Source organism: Achroia grisella, unplaced genomic scaffold (assembly GCF_030625045.1).
Source record: "Achroia grisella isolate CSIRO2021 unplaced genomic scaffold, CSIRO_AGI_Agris_v1 utg511, whole genome shotgun sequence".
NCBI lineage: Eukaryota > Metazoa > Arthropoda > Insecta > Lepidoptera > Pyralidae > Achroia > Achroia grisella.
In genome coordinates, this window is record NW_026712905.1 from 1,579,124 (window position 1) to 1,591,576 (window position 12,453).

Consider the following 12,453-nt stretch of genomic DNA (forward strand, 5'->3'; position numbering starts at 1 on the left):
AATAAGCGCACGCAATCGTTAGTGATTATTTTTAACTTTTCTGTTTTCATTCCTTCGCCCGTGATTGCGTATGTTTCAGATTGATATTTGAACTGTATTACTGTATACACTATCTCTTTAAATTTAATTTCACAGTTCGTTTTTTTCCAATGATACATTTAAGATTTATAAATTATCAATAAATGTATAATTATGTATTTCGTCTGTAATCAGATTTTGCAATGATAATTAATTGTTATAAAAAGTATTGCAGTTTTATTTTATATGTTTATAGGTAAAAGGAAAGCTATATCACTTGTAATACGGAGATATATATTGGAAAACTATTGACAAGACAGAATTTGACGTATATAAAAGAGTGTATTATTAAAGCACTATAAATTTAAATACAAATTTACAATAATAAATACATTTATGTTTAGCCAGATACAACAAAAAGGCGCTAAAGCACGCACGATTAAAGGACGCGGGAATGCTCGACCTGGCGGCCCGTGTAGTCTTTTCTGCACTGTTTTTTTACATTTACGTGCTTATTCTTTCCTGATTGAAAACCGAATCGAGCATGCAAAAGTGTGCGTCCGAAGGCAGATACTGTCTATACATTCCGTTGTCATAGTAATAATTGAATGTTTTATTGGCATTATTCTTAATTAGTATTTTAATTATTTTTTTAATATTTCATACACAAGTTACTATTATAATTTACAAGTCTGTCAGATATTACTATCAACCTTATTACAGAGAAATCGTATTATTCTGACCCGCAACAGATCACTTATCTGAACATTTTATTCAACAGCCCGACAACAAATACCTTTTGAAAATTACGTAACGTAAATATACGCATAGAGTTAACCTCAATACCTTAATTGTGTTAGAATATTATATATTATTATATACGTTTACATCCTTATATAACAATGGTGTTAAACCATATATACATTAGTAAATTTTAACGTGTTTAACAATGAAAAAGGTGTTCAAACATGAATGACGGAACGGAAACAAGACCCCTTCCCATTAAAAGTGGATTGGTAATAATAATTCTATATTTACACGAAATGTTTACAATTTGTATTACGTTTTGAATTAGTATCGCTCTCTTTGATTTTAATAATTACCTGTTTGTGAATATTATATTTTTGGTAACTTTTCACGAGGTATGTTTTATTTGTATTTCAGGATTACGATCCCTGTTGTAGCAGCTTGTTGAGTTTGTTTCTATACTCAAAAATATTGAATTAGTATAAGTTTCGTATTAATTCAATTCGAATTTCTAAATTTCTTAAATATTACATTAAAACAAATATTTTTGGAAACGCTTATTTTTGGAACGTTTAATTAAATATAACGTTTATTCTTTGTTTGTTAATTTATTTTATTATATAACTTATCTTTATTAACTTATTATATTTGTTAATTATAACTTATTAATACATTATTTTATTTTATTAATATATAAAAGTACCTATATTCACTGTACATTAAAATATTGCTAGTACATACTATGTCATATACAGTATATATGTGTTGTTATTATATTAAGTTTTACACAAAATGGAGTTGATAAAAAAAGCAATAAAAAAACATATTGTTACTCTAACGAGAAGCTTAAAAAACAATGGTCTTATTGAATTTCGATATCCCTTAAAGGTTTCCATTTGTATGGAAATTTTGATTGGTATAGCGTTACGCAAAGGTTTCGACCTATAGGTACGAAGGTTAGTAATGAGAACAAAGGTGAATTTATACCTTTCACTTTGAAATATAAAAGCGGATAATGTTTTTTTACAAAAACGTACTTTTCTGGAGAAATCTTCATAAATCGCTTTAGAGGTAACAAGGGTAGTATGAAGCTGTTAGCCATTTAAACTCCATGGTTATTCCCCTTTTCGATAAAGTCCTACACACATGTTCGTTTGCGCATACGCCTAGACTGGTCTATCGGATTCTATATGCTGAGTTTTAATGAAACTTTTATTGCAGCTTTCTTATAAGAAAGCTTACTTTATAAGATCAGCATCACCTGCTTCTTACTTCTCCCAGTTATTTGTGGTCGGTGTAATATGTTTTCTCTTCCATTCAGTTTGATTGTATATGGCTAGACTTATCTATTGGATTCTGTAGGCAAACTTTTATTGCAGCTTACTTTATAAGATCATGATCATCTGCTTCTTCCTTATCTTGTTTGGGGTCGGCGTATTATGTTTTTTCTTCCATTCATCCCTGTTTGCATTCATCTCGTTATTTACTCACTTTCTTATGGCAAGTAGTCATCTTTCACACAGTCCATCCATCTCTTTTTTAGCGTTCCTCTACCCTTATAATAATCCATATTCATATGTAATACTTAATGCTAAAGCTTACTTTACTAGATATTATTTCAATAACATCATATGTTAATGAAATCTCAACTTATGAAGCCTTAATAAAATATATAACGTTTAATAAAATGATGCTAACCGTACCGTTAATTAACCTGTTTAGCCTTGAAAAGGTAACAAATATATAGACAGTGTTACTAGTAGATAGTTCTTCATTTATAATCTATACATATAAATAAAATTGGAGTGTCTGTTTGTAACATTGAAATAACCGTTTTTTGCTACATGTATATGAATATAAATTTTTGCTTGTCTGTCTGTCTGTCTGTTCCGGCTAAATTCTGAAATGGCTGGACCGATTTTGACGGGACTTTTTTTTGGCAAGTAGCTGATGTAATAAGGTAATAACTTTATTTTTCTAAAATAAAAGAAGTAGAAAGTAACCTAAATTACCAGGCTACATTCTTTTTAGAAAAATAAAGTTAAATTCCTCGTGGAGAAAGTCGCGAGTACAGTTAGTATTATATATAAATAGAAATAACCACATTCAAATAAACTTAATATAAGCACATTTGAATAGGCATATATTTTTATGCTACCACTCATTTGGAACGCAGACTCATCACAAGAAGAACGAGCGAGAAAATTGCGTGGTGAATTTTTAAATAAATTTTGTTTCTAATTACATTTTTAAATAATAATGGAATAAGAAGTTTTTTTTGCTCGACACATAATGTCACGAAAAAATTTTATCCATTAAACTGAAATACAATACACGCTTGTACAGCACGACAAATGCGCAGAAGTTTAACTAAAACCAGCTGTTGCTGTTCCTGCTGTAAATATCTTCAACGCTTTATCTTGCCGTCGGCCGCGTAACTTTAATATGTAATGCTTTTTGCCGCGGATACAAAATTACATAGATATATAGTGTGACCAGAATGTGCTTTTTAGAATGCTGATATTCTTTTATGTTATACTCTGATGAGATATCGTTGACAGCCACAATGGTCTAGAGTTTTTTTTTAATTAAATTAAATTTTCCACAGACATATTCGTCCGTGACTTTTTTAATTTACTTTAATATTTTAATTATATTTCTCACCGAGGCAGACCTTATCCGTCTGGCCCAGAACCACCGCTGGCCGGCCGGGTGAGTTGACAACATGCAGTGTCACCTATCTTTATTAGGATTTTTTTTTTCCTTTTTCTTCAGAAGTGTTAGGCTGTGCTCCTAGGCTCCTATATATATATTTTTTTTTCTAGCTGTTTAGAACACCGATATACTTCCAACGGTTGCGGGTTCAATTCTTCGCACAAGTCAAACATCTATATTTATGACAAGGTTGTTTCTATTAGTTTCGATGTATTCTATTTATATTATGTATGTATTTATAAAATAATATGTATTTAAGTATTGTTGTCACATGTCCAAATACAAGCACTCTTTACTTTGGGATTAGATTGCACTGTTTAACTTAACAGGGCCTATTTTTTTTTAATGATTAATATTAACCCTCCACTGATATATTTTAATCTATGCATCGGAATACAGTTTGTTTAGCGTCAGAATTAGGTATAAAATAGGTTCCAAATAGAACACTTTGTACAAAGTTTCGGTTTCGAAAAGGTTTACCGTAATAGTGGCTAAGACAGACATATAGAAATAATATATTTAAACAAACTAAAACGCAAAAACTTTTGAACAGTCACATTTTTTTATATCTTACTAAAATTATCAAGTTTTATGAGGCGAGCCGTCAGCTTGTTGGCCATACCATTGCACAAAAATCACACATTTTATTCTACCAAACACATCCACTACATTCTATATATAAAATCGCGGTCATTTGTCAGGACATATATTTTTAAGGCGCGTACATACCGGTACAACATTATGAGCTTTAAGAAGACAAATTACTACAATATTTGCTAGACTATTCAAAATTCACATCGTAAATCTAAGCTTTAGACTGCATTTGGCAAAAGTAGTAACAATTAATCTGGACAAAACTGCTGTGCTGGTCGACCTCTTGGAAAAGAGCCAATTTAAACGGTGGGCAACATCCAAAATTTTAAAGCAGGCAATGTGTGCCCACTTTTGACTGCTTGGTAAAAGATCGTATGAAACAAAATTTTTATACAACATTTATTGTTGCGGTATACAACCACGGTGATCTAGCGGTTTAGCAAATCGCTAAACTTCCGATGCTTGTGGGTTCGATTCCTTCAAAATGCTAAACGATCACGGTGATCTAGCTATTTAGTAAATTGGTGTACTGTCAATTGTCCTCACTTCGATTTTTCGCATAGTGCAAACACTTTTATTTACGAGTAAGATTGTTTGTATCGGTCTGGATGTATTCTATGTATATTATATATGTATTTACAAAAAAATGTATTTGTATATTTGTCTATTACACTAATACATAACACAAGTTCTGCTTAGCGTGTGACAAGATGGTGCTGTGTACAGGGTTACTATTATAATTTAGTAGTCAGTAAATTGAACTTCCGCAAACAATCATTCTATTTAATAACTTGTATAGGATCGAAACGTGTTCGCATCACGCCCGTCCAATAATTTAAATGCAGTATTACTTTAAAATCGGAATTGTGAATCCATTCCATTCTTATTAACTTATTTTATAACATTAACTAACAAAGACGTGTCCAGATTATAACTTGTCCACGAAGATTTTCTACTAAATTATTCACTTTAATTTGCATATTGTCGACTCAAAGTTAATATTTTACAGTTTTTGACACTTCTCTAGCAAGAATATTCTTTAAGTTTCTCCTTATATTCTACTTACTCGTTGTTAAGATGTAATTTGAATTTTATGAACCTTGAAATAAAGTTTCATTGAACTGTATTTGGAATTACGAAATGCGATGACAAGTATATGACAACGATATCTTTACTGAACATCGGATAAAATTTTTATAAAATATAATCAAAAATCATTTAATCATGTAAGACATCTTAGCCGCCGATGAACGTAATTTTTATATATTAATATTTTTTTCCCTACCGTCCAGTCCAGTATATAGATTCAATTGGGAAGAACTGAAAAGAAACTTAACTGAATTTCTTTTTATTAATTACCATATTATTTATATTGTATACTTATATAGATGGCCATGTCTAACATTAAGTGAATTTTCAATTTTCACGTTCGTGAATCAAGGTATGGTTATTTATAAAAAATGTATGGTTTATAAATTAATAGCTATTAATTAATACCGATAAATTATTATTAATACCAACAGTAACTTGAATTGAATAACTGAAACAAATCATAAATAAATATTATTTACATTACTTACCATAGACTACAAAAATCAAACAAATATATATCTAATTTGTTTTAAAAATTCGTTTGCTCTACAGGCTTCTGATAAACCTAGTTCAGCCGCCAATCATCTTGTTTTGTAAGCAATGTTTTGGTTGAAGGATTAAATATGGCATGACAATAAGATGTCGTAATGCTGTTCTTGTATATAGGCACAGTTACAACTTACCATCAATAGAACATCAGCTTGTTTGACGTTCTACTGATATACAGATATAAATACACAGAAAACTATAATTGACTTTCAAGAATTGGAAATAAATATAATGTCACAACTCGTCTGAAGATATATGTATCTGTTATTTATGTTCGCATGTATGTACGTTGCCGAATGTGATGTATGTAATATATATTATATTATTATTAGTAATTTACACAAAATGTTGCTAAATTATACCTAAATGTTCTTCAGAAATCACTGCATAGGACATGGTATATCATTATTTCCTTAATTTTGTAGTTAAGAAATCTATAGAAACTCGATGCATTAAAATTTGACAAGTTATTATGCATAAAGTCTAAGTGAGATATCTTCCTACTGAGATGTTTACATTAAAAAGACATTGGCCTACTTTCTACGGCAAAATGATAGCTAAGTCATAGACATTTTACTCTAGACTTAATGCCAAATAAGCTCTAATGGGCATGAAATTATCCACGAATAACGGATGTGACATCATTTTCTCAAACACGTTTCGTACAAAATTGGCTTTGACCCAAAATCTCAATCTAGGGCCATTCTATACAGAATATTTAAGAAATTAAATGTTGAAATGACTCGTTATCAAAATTCTCAAATTTGAATATCAAAGGCCTATAATTTGACGGAGTCGCCGGTCCCCAAAAGTTCTTAATGCAATCAAAATAGTTACCTTGCGTAAGAAGCACCCAAATGTTCGGTCTATCTTGTTTTCACAGAGTTACTACTAAAGAATTATGTTAACATGTTAGAATTTTTATTTGTCTAATTTATTTATTGATAATTATAATGAATGAAGGAAGGAAAACACTTTATCGTTCTTCTCTCAGAATACACGCCATTTTAATAATATTACTAACGTAAAAGTTTGTGAGTATGGATGGATTCCATTATTATGGGATAAAGGCAAGGCAATGATGATGATTAAATAAAATATAAGTGGGTATAGATTTTTATAGTAAGACGTAAAATCATCATACACACAAAGCAATAGTATATACATAAATCTAAGTAACAGAATACTCAACTACGAAGCTATTACCATACTCATTTCATAATAGAAGTATTTCAAGTAATTCCAACAGTATGAATATTCTGTCAAAATATCAAATAAGGTACACTGTGAAGGGATATCATGACACCCTCGCTCCGAATTCACCCCTTCAACGGCTTCGTTTCTCAATTTGGCCTTTACGTCTGATAAAAAAGTCAAATAGGTGGCAAAAAATTTCCTCTTGTCGTGTGTAGTGTCACTTTCTTTTCAATTTTCTTACACGTCCCTTTAATTTGTCAAAGGAATTGTAAATGTAATAAGAAATTGTTATAAAAGTTTCATTCAAAGCGCCTACTTTATTTGTTTTCCTAAATTAATATTATAAAGAGAATAATATTTCCATTTTTCGTTTGTAACGGATAAACTCGAATATACCTTTATTTATTTTTTTAATAGATTCTTACACAGCCGAAATAAAGTTAAAATTATGTTGTTTATTAAATTTTTGTTTATAACACTTTCTTCCATCAACATTGATGGACATGTACAATATTAATAGATTGAAAATAAAACGAAAGACTGTCTTATAGCTTATGCAATCCCTTCCAGACAATATTTATAAGAAATTAAGTGCAAATCTGTCAATAAAAATAAAACAAATGTACCTAAAAAATTGTCATACATAAATATATAAAACGTAAGTATGTATAAAAGTTATCAGCGACCTTACAAAAGAATGTATTTATTGTAATTAAGTACTAATAAACAATACATACATATATACATATGAATATTTATATAATACATTATGGTGTACATTACACAGTACCTATGTATATTACTCTGTAACGTACTGTTGTGCAATATTTGTTTTTGTAATACAAAACTTTAACAAAATATGAAACCATTATTACACGTCGACAGAGTTCATGATTTATTTACAATCTATATTATGTAGGGAGTGATTAGGTAACTCTCTTGCAATGTTTTCTTATTAAAAAGTATTGAAGCTAAACTCTGTTAGTAAATATATATGGTACTCGTAATCATTACATAGTATAAAACAAAGTCGCTGTCGCTGTCTGTCCGTCCTTATGTATGCTTAAATCTTTGAAACTACGCAACGGATTTTGTAGCAGTTTTTTATAGACAGAGTGATTCAAGAGGAATGTTTACATATATAACACATGTACACCGGGGCGAAGCCGGAGCGAATAGCTAGTTACATAATATAAAACAAAGTCGTTGTCGCTGTCTGTCCGTCCCAATGTAAGCTTAAATCTTTAAAACTACGCAACGGATTTTGAAGCCGTTTTAATAGATAGAGTGATTTAAGAGGAAGATTTATATATATAATACATGTACACCCATGTGAAGCCGGGGCGAGTAGCTAGCTGCAGAATATAAGGAATAACACTTCGATCCAATTGAATGGCAATGTCCAAGTGCCAGTTACTCATTGAGTGGTATTAGGGATATAACATAATATCCGTAGAGCTGTTCTTGCTATTTGTCTGTCAGCTTGTTTATCATTCCAAATACATAAAAACTATTTAACAGTTGTGAACTGTATAATTTGGTCTTTAATAATTTAAACATTTGCATTTGTTTGTTAATATTCAAGTATAATGTATAGATTTCACATTATCTATATATCTCACTTCTAATACTATGAACGCGAAAGTGAGTATGGATGGATGGAAGGATGGTTGTTACTCATTCACGCAAATTTTACTGAACGGATATTGATGAAACTTTACAGTAATATACCTTACACGTTAGAATAACATATAGGCTACAGCTTAAAAAGATATTATGTAAATTGAGAGAAATATAATGATAAATATCAAGTGTGATGCAGATGAAATTGCGGGGGTCAGCTAGTTTTCTATATAAGAGTGATAAAGCAGATTCCTTTTTACGTCCCCTTTATAACGTCTTTACAACAAGCAGATATCTGTAATAACTGTTATATTTTTATGTTTGAACAAAATTGCGAGTAAACTCGTAAATAAGGAGTTAAATATAAAAGCAATTGTCCTGTTTATTACGACATTCGGCGTAAACTGTGTTCTATGTGTGGTTAAATCGGGTAATAGCATCGTAAAATGCTGGCTTTTTCCATAATTACCGCAACTAAATTGGGTATTTTTGATAATCTTCTCGACGTTTTTATTCAATTGTAAATATTTGAATGTATATATATGGTATATTTATGTATATATTTAAGTATTCCTTTTTTATTTTACATACATTAAAAACTTAATATATATAATTAAATATGTCCATAAGGATGTATCAATTAGAACTTCCAGACATTTCCGGTAACATTAGAAAGGCTAACGTCAATGACGCCATATGATAGAAACATTGGTTGCTCTACGCCTTGCAATCTTTAAAAATGTTACAATTGAACGGCGGCGTCGGCACGGGCCGTCCTGACTAAATCTAATAATAATAGCTCTGGTTTATTTACCGTACCCAGCATTGGCAATTTCATATTACATACATATAACCACTTTTACTAAATTTACGTTTCATGAAAGTTGAAGGTATCTGTTGTGTCTGATGAGTGAGAGTTGCTGAGGGTTTTAATAAGGAAAATACGGAGATAAAATAAAATGCGACTAATATGACAGCGATATATAATAGAATATAACAAAAATATGATTATAAAATTCAAAAATAGTATAAAAACCTATCAAGGAGCTCGCTACAAAAGTTTTTTGTATAATTGGAAATATAAGCACATAAGCTGATTGCCAATATTTATTTATTCATTATAAAAAAAATAGAAGTATGCGTTCCCATTCAGGAAGACTAAGATGTCGGTCCTCAATCAAATAAAATAAGCAATCGAAAATAGATTACAAAGCAAGCTGCTTGGTGCCCGAAATGAGATGAGCTGAGACTGCGGCACACAGATCACGTAATGGATGCTGACTAATATTAGTCTTTACTTTGAAACTAATAAGACACATTATGTATTAATAAATATTTAAGTAGAAGTTAATCCTTGGAACTTAGATCAGTGAATCGAATAGGCATACTGTCATTTGATATTCGCTACAGCAAATGCTAATTGTTAATTATATGTTGATCCCTAATCACCAATTAGAACTAGGTGGGGTTATGTATAACTGTATAGTCATACATAACTAGCCCCGGCTTCGCACGGGTGTACATGTATTATGTATAAAACCTTCCTCTTCAATCACTCTATGTATTAAAAAAACCGCTTCAAAATTCGTTGCATAATTTTAAATATACATAGGGACGGACAGACAGCGACAGCGACTTTGTTTTATAGTATGTATTGATTAGCTATTCCGATGTGTTTCAGATTTATGCAAAAAAAGATAATATCTAATATTGTGCACCTTACTTCATTTAAATAATATTCATGAGCTCTGAGCTATATTGATAAAATAAAACTTGGCACAAAATATGGACTTATGCTAGAAGTATTCATGGGGCTACGTAATAATATAATAGAATAAAATTATAGAAAATATTTATTCAGAAATATACTAAAGAAAATGAGAACAAACAATTTTTGATGGTATGCACAATTCTTAAATAATAATATGTGTATGTAATTGATAGATCACACACATTGTGATCTATATAAAAAAAATCATTATTGGCTAACTTGCGAAACTTCGTCTGCATTATAGTTCCGCTCTTACAAGTCTTAGCGTAATGTTAAATAGCCTATAGCCCATAGTCTAGATAAATTGCTACCTAATACTAAAGTAATATTTTAATGGAAACCGTTCTTAATATTGCAGCATCAAATGAACAAACGCAGTCTTCAGTTTAATAATGTTCTCATAGATATCCCAAGCTCCATATTATAGACGGATACAAGTTCTCTTAGTGCGGGGTCCAATGTATAATTGGCTGTGTAAATTTTGAAATTTAAAACACATATATTTTTATAGCAAGTGATAGTAAGTTATGGCCGCCACTCATGAGCACATGGGTGAGTTTCCTAAATATGAATCCCACTCTCTGGTCTATATTAGCTGTTCCGACAATCAAAAATTCCATCGCGGACAAACGTGGACACGTGACATGGAATGTTTATATATTTAGATATACTACATCTCTTTTATAAATGCGAAAATAACTTTGACTGTTTGTCTATCTGTCTCGCTTTAACGCCAAAACTACTGCGCCGATTTAAATGACATGTTATACACAGATAGTCTAGACCCTGAGAAAGGACATCATAGCCTACTCTGTAATGCGAAGAAAGGGTTGTACGGGGTTGAAAAGGGAGATGCAAGGTTGTATAGAAGTATCGTCATATTTAAAGTTAGAAGCTTAAAACTTATTTTTTAGGCTGTTGATTAAATATAAATAAATATAAGTGAATTAAAATAGGAGATGTAAGTTTATATGAAAAATCGTCATTATTGATGTCAGAACGATGAATCTTTTTTCTTTAGCATTAAGTTAGATTGTTATTTTTTTTATCACTATAACACGCAGACGAAGTCACGGGCACAGCTAGTATCGAAATATTTGTAATTGTAAGGCATTCAACTTATTCTTTTTTGACATAACCAGAGAACAATAAAATAACAGAACCGTATCAGAAGCAGTTCAATATCAAAAGAATATTAGTGTATGGTAGATAAAAGTGTAACGTTTTCATGATCCGATGTTATACGACGTGGGAAAAGGTGGAGCGACATTGTTACGACCCATCTCTGATATTGACCACAAATCTATATTATATTTGTCGATTAAGAGGAAGCAACGGTATCAACTTTACAGTTTTACTAGGTGACCCGGCAAACGTTGTTTTCCCATATAAATTAATATCGCTATTAAAAAATTGTGGTTAATGATAGAAGGGTAAAATTTTTGGATTGTATGTATTTTCTATGTTACAAAATAAAAAAATTAAATTAAAAAAAATTGTCGGAAAAGTAAAATTAAAATTTTAGGGTATTAAAATTAGTTATAAACCTATTCTCAGACCTACTGAATATAAATATAAAATTTCAACATAATTGGTGACATCGTGACAAGAGAATTTTATATGTATATTAAATATGCACTAGCAACTAGCTGCAATTATTCCACAACTCACAACATATATTATTAGTTTTTGTAGTGACGACTATATTGTTATTATTATTTTTTTTTTAATATTTTCGAAATTCATCGGTATTAAAAGAAAGAGAAAGACAGTTACGGGTCATACCGACCAAGTAATATATCTTTGATTAATAAACGTTTCTTGTATCTTCCTGTAAATATTTGCAAACGATACGACAATTATTTAAAATTGCTTATTACTATTATTTATTGCTTTTTTGTGTGCTTTATTTTCACAGCTTTTACTGGTTTTTTACGATGTATACTTCACTTACGGGCCAAAACCAAGTAGGTGCAGTGTCTGTGTGAGTGTATATTTCTTTTTTTTTATATAACACAGGGGATAAACGAGCATGCGGCTCACCTGATGGTAAGTGATTACCGCCGCCCATGAGCACCCGCAACACCAGGGGAATTGCAAGTACGTTGTCGGCCTTTTAAAAAGGAATAAGCTCTTTTCTTGAAGGT